Below are 13,491 nucleotides of genomic sequence, written 5' to 3'. Positions count from 1 at the left end.
TTGCAAAAGTGTGATTGTAATTTCGTGCACCAGGGAGCTAAAGAGAATCATGGAGAAGACAGTTCGGATCATAAGGAAAGACTGGGCCAGAAAGTTGGATGATGCTCTATGGGCATATAGAACAGCATTCAAAACTCCAATTAGAAAGTCATCCTTTCAGCTAATCTATGGCAAATCCTGTCACCTTCTTGTAGAGCTTGAACATAAAGCTTTCTAGGCCACCAAGCTCCTCAATCTTGACTCTCAAGCAGCAGGAGAGAAAAGGCTATTACAACTCAATGAGTTGGATGAGTTCAGATTTGAAGCTTATGAAAATGCTAAGATATACAAGGAGAGAGCTAAAAGATGGCAAGACAAGAAGATCACAAGAAAGGAAATTGAGCCAGGGTAATATGTGTTATTGTACAACTCTAGGCTTAAGATTTTTCTTGGGAAACTCAAGTCTAAGTGGACTGGCCCGTATCTGGTGACCAAGGTTTCTCCATATGAAAGCCTTAAACTTCTAAATGAAGCTACAAGGGACACATTCACAATAAATGGTCACAGAGCTAAGCATTATATAGGAGGATCTTGGAACAAAGAAGAAAGCATTCGTGAGCTGGGATGAACAAGGATGAAGGACGTCAAGCTAATGATGATAAAGAAACGCTTGTCGGGAGGCAACCCAACCTGAGGTAGTTTTCTTTTCATAGCTATTTCAATAATAACTCAAGAGTTCTCCTGTATTGCAAGGAATTAAGTTTGGTGTTGCACACCAAATGGAGTATAAAAAGGGTGAATGTTTGAATTTAAGTTTGGTGTCCCACCAATATTTGATGGAAAGACACTATAACCCTTTGAAGAACATCAGGAGTCATAAATTCCAAAGCAATAAGGGAAATCTCTTGACAGTTGCTTGAATTTCTTTACTGGTTTACTTAATAAAATCACAAGGTTTCATGCATATGTTTAATCTTACTATGGACAATAGCAAGGGACTAAGTTTGGTGTTCCCACATCAAAGTAAGTTAAAAAACCTACAACAGTTCATACATGCAAACCATTTTATTAAGTGCTTGGGGAACAAGCAACTTCCAATGATTATGCAGGGAAGCATTCGACCTCTTGAAAGAATTATACATCATCACCAAAAGAAATATAGAAATTATAGATGATGATGACAAAAGGAAAGCTGGAAGACATTCCCAAGAGGTTGTATTGTCAGTTAATTCCCTTTGCTTTGAAATGTTCTAAATTGGAAGTTTCTATATACCCTGTTGATTAGTCTAATTAGTGCAAATTCTGATGTCTGCTAAGTGTTCTAGTATAAGTGCTTGCTTTATTTTCATCTACTTGAATAAGGTGTCTTATCCCTTTGCTTTTGATTCAATAAGAGAAAATGATTGAACCAGAAAGTAATTGTTCAATATGGTAGACATCAGAATAAGAACCAGTGGTGGTAATTGCTTGATTAGTTGGTAAGCTCAATAATAAAAGCTGCAAGGTAGAATGTCTCTTTCAAGTATAAACTTAGTTGCTGCTATAAATCTTTAATTAATAAATATCCTTGGAAGAAAAGAAAAAAAAAACGTAAGGAAGAAGGAAGAAAAGCCAAAAGTTGGCAACAAACAAATGAAAGAAACAAAGAATAAAATCTAGACACCAATAGCTTGGACCTTAAGACATATGCCTGTGGTGTCTTTGTACTAGGATCTGCTTGGATGATTAGGTTCTAAGGAGTGTTTCAACACTTGGTAACTTGGGTTAACTAACCAAGGATTATCAACCAAAAGTCCATTATCAAGAGCAACCTAGTTAGAAGATATTTAGTAACCCAAAGAGGTGTTGGGCACCAATGTTCTTAAGAAGAATTGTAAGGCAAGTGTCTACAGTGAAGAGGAGCTGATGCAACACTTGACACTAAGCTACAATTGGAAGAATAAGTTTCTAAAATAAAGGGAAAGAAAGAAAAATATCACAAGGATCAATAAAGAATAAGGTCTTATAGCAACAACTCTACTTAACACTCAAAGGGGCATTTCACATCTGAAGGTTGATAATAATTGAGCTGCATTCTATCTGCATAAAACCCCATGTGCCAAATTCAATTACCTGCTAATAAGGACATATATGCTTATCTGTTTTCATGCCTTTTTCTCATGTTTTAGTGCTTGCTTGGGGACAACCAAGATTTAAATTTGGTGTTGTGATGACAAGTCATTTTATGCTAGTTTCACAAGCATTTTTCACTTGTTTCATTAGGTTTTATGCACTTTCTTAAGCAATAAGTAAGCAATTGGATTGGAGTTTCATGCATTTCCTAAAACAATTAAACATGGTTATTTATGTGCTTTCTCATAAGGTTTTATGCTAATTTTGCATGATGTTATGAATGATGCAAAAACCTTGTGATTATAGCCAACTTTGATGCAATTGTTTGATTGATTTTAGGTGAAAAAGAAGCAAGAAAGAAGAGGAAAAAGCAAAGGAAGAAGCAAAGCAGAGGAAGTAACGTTGGTGGTCAAGTCGGTCCACCAACGTCACCTCAAATGTTGGAGGCAGTTGCAGAAGAAAAAGTTCTGGTGCCAACGTTGGACGGAGTGTTGGATCACCAACGTTACCTCCAATGTCTTCAAGAGGACTAAATTCTGCACTTGTGAAAATCACCTTGCGTGCGTACGCACAGCATAGTGTGCATACTCACAATAAGAGATAATCACCTTGTGTGCTTACGCACAGCACAGTATGCGCACGCACGAGTAGCAACGTTGGGGGCAACGTTGCCAGCCCAACGCTGGGTCAAACGTCTGCGACAGATGATCAAAACTTGAGTTGGGAGTTCTGATATGTGTGCGTACGCATGGCGTGGTGTGCGCACACGCAATGGGAAAAAGGGAAGTGTGCGCACGCATGAGACAGCGTGCGTACGCACACGTCGCAGCATTTGCAGTAACGTTTTCACCCCAACGCTTGGTCCAACATCTTCGACGGCTCTTCAAAATTCAAGCTGCCCAAAAAGCCTAGTGTGCGTACGCACGACATGTGTGCGTACGCACAGGAAGAAAAACTCAGAGGTGTGCGCACGCACAAGGCAGTATGCGTATGCACAAGTCAGCAACGTTGAATGTAACGTTGGATCCCCAATGTTGAGGCAAACATGGATATCAGAACCTTGAAATTGAGCACCCATATCTTCTCAACAGCGTTGGAGCCATTCCAACCCACTTCAACAAGGTCCAATCCAAGGACTTGAAGACCAATTTGGAAAGTGTATAAATAGAAGAAAATTTAATTTAGACGGGAGTTAGTCAGTAGAGATTGGCCGCAGAGTTAGTTAACAGATCTGTTATTCTGCATTTCCCTTTTTGTATTATTTTCCTCTGCACTTCTCTCTGAAACTTTCGATTTTTCTGGTTTTACCTGAGCAATGATGAACTAAACCCCAAATTTATTAGGGGGAGGAGCTCTATTGTAATTCCAATGAATAAATGAAATTCTTCTTCTTCTCAATTCATTTTTGTAGCTATTGGATATCTTCTGTTTTCACTCCAGAAGGAGGTTGAATTCAATTGAATGCTTGTTTGAATTAACTCTGGTATCACTGCCTTCTTTGCTTGTGAGTGATCTCTTCTATGGCAGGCTGTATGTGATCAACGCCTTTATTGAGAGGTGATAGAAAGAATTATTGTCGGTCTAGAATTTCTCTTAAGAGAAATAGAACTTCGATGTAAGCATAGTTCCAAAACAACAAATAATTCTCAATCAAATTTAAATATTGGTTGTCACATGTACAAACCCCAATGAAAATTAACCGAAGTATTTAAACCTCGGGTTATTTCACAAGGAATTGCAATGAAGTGATCAATTATTGGCTATGAAGGAACAAGGGGGGGTTTGATTTTGTAAAAGGGCAAGAAAATAAATAACAAGAAAAGTAAATCAAGCAACTAAAGAAAGCAAATAATAAAGAGAGACATTCATGGCAATGATTGAAAATATATGTTTTCTATCCTAGTCACTAATCATACAATGATTAACTAGAGCTTATCTTATTTCGTCATCTCCAACAATTGAAGAAGGTAAAATGTTATCTTCACATAGGGAGAAAATCAAATAAGATTAGTTATTCTAAATCCAAAAGTCCTAATCAACTTACTAATTGAATTAGCATGAGATTAGAGTCAATAGAAACAATGTTAACTAACAATTCTGGATCACCAACATAAGTTGGGTCTTAACGACTCAATATTACCTAATTCCTCTTTCTAAACCAAGAATGCTCAAAAATCTACTCTAACAACCAATCAAGCATTTTGTCAAAAACTTGGAAGGCATAAAAGGAAGGCACAATAAACCACAAGGAAATGTAAATCTACAACTAATTGCTCCCCCATTGTTAAGCTTGAATTCTGCATGAAATACCCTCAGGAATGAGTTGGATTTGGGCCTAGGCAGCTCGGAAATTGCTCCCAACATTTTCACTTTAATGAGGTCACGTGCGACCTGTGACGCGTACGCACGGGTCACGCATATGCATCGCTTGGCAATTTACTTCCCACGCGTACGCGTCATGTCACGTGTACGCGTCGCCTGGTGACCTCATCTTCACGCATGCGCATTGATGTATGCACTCTAAATCCTTGTTTTTCCATGATTTCTCCATTTTGCATGGTTTTCTCTTAACTTCTTCTATCCAATACATGCCTTATGAACCTGAAATCATTCAACAAACACATCAAGGCATCGAATGGAATTAAGGTTAATCAAAATTACTAATTTTAAGGCCTAAAAAGCATGTTTTTACCCTTAAGCACAAATTAAGGGAGAATTACAAAACACTACTATTTCATTGAATAAATGTGAGAAAAGGTGATAAAATCCCCCAAATTAAGCACAAGATAAACTACAAAATTGGGGTTTATCAAGAGGTCATCAATGCTCCTCCGGATCTGAACCCCAGGGTTAGTGTGGATCCATCACTACTTGAGGGTGAAGCTCGTACAGTCTGTTCTCCTTAATGATCCTACTCAAAATGCCACAGACATGGTCGGATCTTTCGAATCGGAGAATGCTGCATCATTAGGTTCTAGCCTCTACTACAGAGACCCTAATCTCCCCATAAATCAGTTGAACTGGTGTCTCGAGAACACCCCAACGAAGTTGTGGTTAGCCGTCTGAGAGATGATTGATTCAAGCTGGCGGTTAGTGCTTTCCACTGAAGTATTCACACGAACCCAAGTAGACGCGGGTGTTTGTCAGGCACGTTCATCTTAGTATGATGAACAGAGCTGATTATCACTAATCATCCTGTTCACCATGTTGAAGTACGAATATACATCTTAGAATTAATCACACACGGATCGAAGAAGAAATAGTAATACTTTTATTAATTCATAGGACTCAACAGGGCTCCTCCCCTCAACCTAGGAGGTTTAGAAACTCATACTGATGTGAAATACAATGGTAAAAATGTGTATGATGGTAAAAGACTGTAAAAGTGTTCGAATAACATAAATTTAATCCCTTGAATACTAAACTAATGAGTCTTTTTAGTGCTAAAATCTACTTTTAGGGCCAACTTGGTGAGTGTTTAGGCTGAGCTTTGATGAGATCCACATTCTATGAGGCTTCTAGGGCGTTGAACACTGGCTAGGGGGCCCTCTCTAGGCGTTTGGATGCTGGTCTTTGCTCTTTGGGCGCTAGAGGCCTGGAAAGGGGTAGGAAGCTGGCATTGGACGCCAGTTTTTGGCCTTCTAATTTGAAGCAAAGTATGGACTATTATACATTGTGGGTCATAGCCAGTTTTTCCATAGCCATTGAGAATGCTTCATTTTGACTTCTGTAACTCCATAAAAGTTCTTCCGAGTGCAAGGAGGGCAGATCCGGACAACATCTGTAGTGCTTTCTCTGTCTCTGAATTAGACTTTTGCTCCTCCTCAATTTCAGCCGGAAAATACCTAAAATTGTACAAAATACAAAAACTCATAGTAGAATCCAAAAATATGAATTTAACACTAAAACCTACAAAAACTTAATTAAAACTAAACAAAACATACTAAAAACTATATCAAAATGATGCCAAAAGCGTATAAAATATCCGCTCATCAAATGGAAAAAAGAGAAGAAATGGAGGTGGATGGAACAGGGTTCCTACACGTACGCATGGAGTGACGCGTAAGTGTGGTGAGATGAAAGTGGTGCGACGTGTACGCATTGATCACGCGTACACGTGATGGTCAAATCAGAGAGAGGTGACGCGTATGCGTGGGTGGATTTTGTGCTAAAGGCACAATTCCATCCCGAAACGCACACAACTCTCTAGAATTTGTATGAGAACATTGAAAACTTAGTGGTCACGTGTATGCGTGGGTGAGGCGTACGCGTGAGAGGCTGAAATGCTGGTGTCATGCGTATGCATGAGGTGACGCGCGAGCGTGGCCGGTCTCTGTTTTTCAAAATTTTTCAAGTTCTAGCACCAAACCAAGCATTCCAATCACTCAAACAGCTACTAAAATACCATAAAACCCTTTTTAACCTACTATATTCCCAAATAAACTCAACAAACTAATCTAGACATGAATTTAAACCTATTTTACCATTACTTACAGAAAGGAAAAATGAAAAAATATGTTACCATGGTGGGATGTCTCCCACCTAGCACTTTTGTTTATTGTCCTTAAGTTAGACTTATGGGGGCTCCTCAAACGGTTGTCAGAATTTCCAACCGACTTCACCTAGTTTGGCTGAAGTTCTTCACAAGATATGAGCTCCCAAAAATTGCATCCATGTTGTGATCCGGGATCCCATATCTTATTTTCACACCCGTCTTCTAATTGATCATTATTGTTCCATCCGGGTGTTAGGCACATAGACTTCTCATTTAGGCACCAAACAATCCTCCTGGACCCATCGATTTGAGCACTAGTCCATCCTTTGCATCCACTCCTTGAAGCTTCAACCATAATGAGCCTAGACTTACAACGCCAACCACTAAACATTCTTCTCTTACGCTTCATCCCACAAAGTGCCCTTGATAAACCACTATTTTATGGTTTATATTGTGCTTAATTATGCGATTTTATCTAATCTTTATCCACTTATTCATATGATTAGCATGCATTTATAATTCCTTCCTAAAAATACTTCATGGTTGAAAACTTGCTTCGTAGAGTCTTTGAATTTTATATTTTAATTCTCCTTTATTCCATTCGATGCCGTGAACTGTGTGTTAAGTGTTTCAGGCTTTATAGGGCATGAATGACTTGGAGATTAGAAAGGAAGCTTGCAAAAATGGAAGGAACACAAGAAATTGAGGAGATGACCAGCGAGAAGTGACGCGGACGCATGGCTTAGGCGACCGCGCGACATAGAGGAAATTGCTGTGACGTGGATGCGTGGCTCACGCGACCGCACGGATTGGAAACTGCACAAGTGACGCGAAGGCATGGACGATGCGCACGCGTGGCAAGGCAAAACGCTGGATGACGCGAACGCCTGGATGACGCGATCGCGTGACGTGCGCGATCTGCAGAATCTGCAGAATTCGCTGGGGGTGATATTAGGGCCAGGTAACATGCAGAAACCAAAGGAAAACATTCATTCCGCATAATTTTAGTTTTAGATCTGATTTTACTCCTCCTCTAGGGTTTCTCTCTACACATTCATAGTTCTTAGGATTTTGATTTTATTGCTTTTTGGACTGGGATATTGAGAAGAGTTATTACTTCTGTCAGGACTTCGTCATTCTAGTTTGTTTCCTTACCTGTCACTTACTCTTCCATATCCTTCATTTACTCAGAATTATTATTGGATTATTTTTAGAATTTATTAATACAAGAACTATTTTTATTTTAAATTGATCCTTTTGATTATTATTTATCATGTCTTTCAATATTTCCTTTTCTTATTTCATGGATTTTACAAACATAATGAACGAGTAGTTCCATAACTTAATTGGGAGTTGATTGACAGGAAGACCTTGAGTTGGATGCTCAAGAGTAAAATTATAGTTGGGTTTCGCGTTGGGTCACCCTCTAAACACTGACACTAGTCCTTCCCAAGGGAGAGGATTAGAACTTGTGAATAGAAATTGACTTCCAACTTGCTTAACTTTCCTTTACCTGGTAAAGGATAACTGAGCAGGCAACCTTTAATTATCACTTTTATCTTGAGAGAACCCCATCAAGGATAGGGCTTCCAACTAATCTACTCCCGGTCAAGGTTTTTATTTAAATTACATAAAATTCTCTGATTTAATTTCCTGTTTATCAACTCAAACCATTTTTAGAAAATATCTAATTAATAAAATTGCACATCTTCCTGTAACTCGTTGGGAGACGACCTGGGATTCATACTCCCAGTATTTTAATTTTAATTTTGTGACAACCCTTCTAAATTGATAAGTGGATTTTCGGTTGGTTAAGAACTGTACTTGCAACGTATCTCTTATAACAATTTCTTAACTCGCCAATTTTCACCACGTCAATTTTTAGCGCCGTTGCCGGGGAGTTGCAATAGAGTGCTAAGTTATTGATTGGAATTTATTTATTTGCATTTTATTTTATTTTTGTTACTATGAGCTGCATGTTTCTTTTGTTAAATGACGCGTTCACTTCCTGATCCAAGCTTGCCAGTGTTTGATCCTGAGATTGAAAGAACTATTTCACGTATAAGGCAAGCTCGGCGTCAGTTAGTCTTCTCCGAGGGTGAATCTGAAACGTCACTTGAGGAAGAAATAAGCCCCTGTTCTACTGATTTGGTTGATTTACGTGCAGGTGACATGGCAGCACCTAGGAGAGTTACTATCCAGGAGGCTGGAGCCCCTGATTTCACAATGCAACCGTTTCAGGTGCATCACCCAGCAGTGGCTACAGATTTTGAAATAAAGACTGCACTGCTCAATTTGATGCCTAAGTTTCATGGCTTACCTGCTCAAGAGCCTATCAAGCACCTGAGGGATTTCCAAGCAGCCTGTTCTACTGTCAGGCGTGATGGTGCAGATGAAACTTCTATTCTGTTGAAAGCTTTCTAGTTCTCTCTTGAGGGGAAGGCGAGAGAGTGGTACTACACTCAACCTGCAGCAACTGTATCTGACTGGGATACGCTTAGAAGAGAATTCTTGGAAAAATTCTTCCCAGCTGAAGTTACTGATAAACTGAGAAAGGACATTTCCATGATTGTTCAGGACGAATCCGAGATTCTCTATGAATACTGGGAGCGCTTCAACAACCTTCTGGAAGCATTTCTCCACCATATGATTGACAAGATAGTGTTGCTCGGCTACGTCACACAGGGCATGAGGCCCCAAGATAAGACCACATTAGAAAGTGCTAGCAATGGGTATATGAAAAAGTACAAGACCACTGATGAGGCATGGCAATTGATCAGTGACTTGGCTGAGTCTACAAGGAATCACAGGCAAAAATAAGGCCATTCAAAAGCTGTTGCAGAGGTATCTTCTAGCAAGCAAACTACTACTCTGACTCAGAGTATATGTGAGATGACCAACTTACTGAAGCAGATGTAGTTGAGTCAACAACAAGCACTGCAAAGCCAACAGTTAGTCCCACCGAGAGTGTGTGGGATTTGTGCTGATTACACCCATTATACTGATGAATGCCCGTAGCTCCAGCAGGAAGACAACACTATGGCAGCCATTCATAACTTTTATGACCGCCCCAACTAAGGATACAATCAAGGAGGCAGCTACAACCATGGGTGGCAGGATAATCCCAACCAAGGTTGGAGGGATAATTCCAACCAAAATTGGAGAGACAACAATAACAGAGGAGGCAGAGACAATCAAGGAAATCAGAGGTGGAATAATAACAACAACAGGCAGCAGAGCCAGAACCATCCTTATAGAGCACCTCACTTGAGGCAATCCCAAGGACCATAGCACAACCAACAGCAGACCTCTCAGATCACTTTTCCCTCTTCATCTTCTAATGATGAGTTACTCTAATCTATTGATCGGAGACAGCAGACCATGGAAAACAACCTTACTTCTACTCTAAATGGTCTGAACTCTACCTTGCAAGCTCTTATCTCTCAAATTGGATCACTAAATAACTCCAACAACCAGCCTTTGAGCTCCAGTGGAATCCTCTCTCAACCATTGCCCAATCCAAAGGGTGGCATCAATGCCATTACCCTAAGGTCTGGAACCACACTGCAAGAGAGGAATCAGGAGGAGCCAAACCCACTAGAACACGCCTCAGCTAAAGAGGTGGTGGAAGTAGAGGATGCTGAAGAGGAAGAGGACATACAAGACATGGTTGAAGAAGAAGAAGTTCAACCACAGAAAGAAGCACCAAAGGATGCAGGCGCTGCAGAAAACTTCCTTCCTATTCCATTTCCACAAATTGCAAGGAAGCCCAGGAGGCAGATGGAACTTAACCCCAAAATGGTAGAGATATTCAAAAAGGAATTCCATTAATTTCTATATTCTGGAAATGCCCCCTAATGACTCAGGAAGGCCATCATCAATCCTGCTTGGAAGACTGTAACGACCCAACTTCTAGCATGTCTAGATCATACTAGAAATCGAATGTTACCAACTTGTTTTTCCTTTTTGTATTATTAATTAATAAATATAAGCCTGTACGTTGTTAAAACCCCGCGAATTTTACAAGTTAATTTTTTTAACAAGAATAATTTAAAGTCGCATACCTTCCATATATCAAGGGATAATTAAACGTTCACATACATAAGACAAAAAAATAACAGAATATGGAACAACACACTATAATATACATCATGTTACAGAAGTGGCTCAGTTATATAAGCATAGAGCTATAGTACAGCACCCCTAAGTCAGTGACTCATATAGTATATACATATATGTATATAAGACGCCCCAGGGCCTGGCCTGACCAAAAGCCCCTAAGTTGGCACCCAGGCTAGCCTAACTCTATGATATGCCTATTCCCTCTAATCATGCTAACAAAAGTGAGGGAGACACTCTAATGTACTGAAGTTAGACTAGGCGTCTCAAAAAGTCTCCTCAATCCTAGTCCAGAGTACCTCACGAAAAATCAACGGGCGAATGGTGATGCTCGCCTGCTGGCGCCTCGCCTGGCTCATCGTCATTGCTGTCAGAGGAGATAACTATGAAGTTAGGATCTTCCTCTGGATCTTCTTCTTCCTCGTCCTCTTCTTCTACCGGAGTGATAGCAGAGGAACCACTGCTGGCCACAGGAACCATAAAAGGATAGCTACCAAACAAAATACAGTCTGGAGAAGGAGGTGGCATCTGCTCCTCAGGATGAGGTATCCCAAGTCCGCCGGGGTGTAACCAAGATAAAGGAAAGTCATAGGGTGCATCAGGATTAAAGTATGCTGTCCTAATAGGATACTGGAAAGGTCTACCACGAACTACATAATTACGGATATGAGGTACCGCACAGTAGATGTAATACTCGCCACGCACCGGGTCCTCATGGATGTACGGTGGATCAATCTCGTAAAATAGGACTCCCGTGTCCATCTGTAGAGGTGTAAGGGGTAAGAACTGGGGAGTTCTTAGTAAGGTCGGGGTTTATAGTTAAGTTCATTTATAATGTCCGTGGTCATAGAAGTATAAATAAATATAGAGTAATATGTACATAACAACAACATAAACTAACACATGAACAAGAGAGAAAATAGGAAATAAATGCATATTCACACATTAACATGCAATCACACAGTTATGCTCAATCAAACAAGGACAAGAACACAAGAAGATTAGCAATAAATAATGAACAAACAAGTATGATGCATGTCTGTCCCTATTGCAGGTAATGAGCTCATTTGTCGGTTTCGACCCGCACCCGACGCAATCCGACCCTCCAAGTCAGATAAGGCCTTCCCAGAACATAATCCCAGATTAAGTACCGCATACCCTCTACCAAGTACTCTCGACTTGCAGGGCTGGTATTTGCTCAAATCTCAATATACCGCAGGTATGCGAGTCAGGCCTCTACCAAGCATTCAGCTTGCAGGGCTGGTACTACTCTACCGCAGCTTGTCTGGGAAGCAACATCACAATACGGGCGTCCCCACACAACATTCACAAGCATTGCCCGAAGGCTCATAATACACATTTAACCATACTCTCCATCACTTAGCAATCATCATAAATCAAGCATTAGAACATCACAGAAAGCTCATTTTACAATTCTCTGTTTACTCTGTAAGGTCAGGTACACAGCTATATCACTTTTAACTCCTTTTCTTTTTAACTTAAACACAGGTTTCAAAATCTTATTTCTTTACCTCATATACCTCTATATCTTTTCTTATACCTCTTCTTAGGTGTTTAGTAAAGGAAATTAGAGAATTCTTGACTCAAATCTGCCTTCCTGAGGCTTTCAGGGAAAACTGTCTTTTTATCAATATTTTATTATTAAAATAATAATATTTTATTTAACTTTCAAAAATTGCATTTTGACCCCCGAACTTCTTGGAAATTGCACTTTGATCCCTATAACTTTTAATATTTGCACTTTAGCCCCTCAACATTTGATTAATTAATTTTCAACCCAAACTTTTTAATAATTGCATTTTGACCCCAAAACTCCTTGAATACACGTTTTCATGTTCTTCCAAAAACCAAAAACATTTTTTTTTTCCAAAAGTTCATCAGATTTCTGCTTGATTTTCAGCTAGTTTTTCAATCTTTTTGGAAACCGATTTGAACCCGATTTTTATCAAACCAAAGAGAAACTTTTCAGCCATCAAATACACATCAAATAAGCATCAAAAATCATGATTTTCATGGCAGGAATGTCACGTTTTCCAGCAGCACCAACAGCCACTTCAAAACCATCATAAACATGATTTTCAATCATTAAACAACAAGTTTCCATGATCAAACCATCACACAAACACCCAAAATCAAATCTCAAGCAACAAGATCTGGTTTAACACTTCAAGAACACAGCCAATCATTGATTAATTTACCAAACCTTACCTCCTTTGCTGCTGTCCGAGATTGCACCAAAAACAAGCTTCCAGAAGCACTTTTACGCCTATTTTAACATCAAAAACAACTTTAGAATCTTATGAACCATGAAGGCTGAAGCTTCATGATGATGAAAAGAAGGTTTTCCTCACCTTAAGGTAACTAGAAATCACGTTTTCTTGGAGCTTTTTGGTGATTGAATAAGAGATCCTAAGAAAGAACATGAAGAAAACATCATTAACTTAAGGAACCACCATGGCCGAATCTTCAAGGAGGAGGAGCATCCTTCATACCTTGATTTACTCCATGAAAAGTGACATAGAATTGAAGAGGAGGAAGAGGTGAACACTTTGGTAAGATTAGATTTTTGATAGGGGTTTCGGTTTGAGAAAGAACGAAAGTAGCTCATGTGTTCATGGAAGCTTCATGGTTTTCTTTCATGGTGTTCTAAGCTTTTCCAAGAACAAAAATGATAGCCAAGCTGTCCTAGGGAGGCCGTGGCTTTTGGATGATGATTATCCAAAAGTTACTTGTCAAAATATCTCAGAAAAGAATAATTACTAAAG

The sequence above is a fragment of the Arachis ipaensis genome, chromosome B05 (genome assembly GCF_000816755.2).
Source record: "Arachis ipaensis cultivar K30076 chromosome B05, Araip1.1, whole genome shotgun sequence".
Taxonomy (NCBI): Eukaryota; Viridiplantae; Streptophyta; class Magnoliopsida; order Fabales; family Fabaceae; genus Arachis; species Arachis ipaensis.
Note: the sequence above shows the minus strand (reverse complement) of the source record.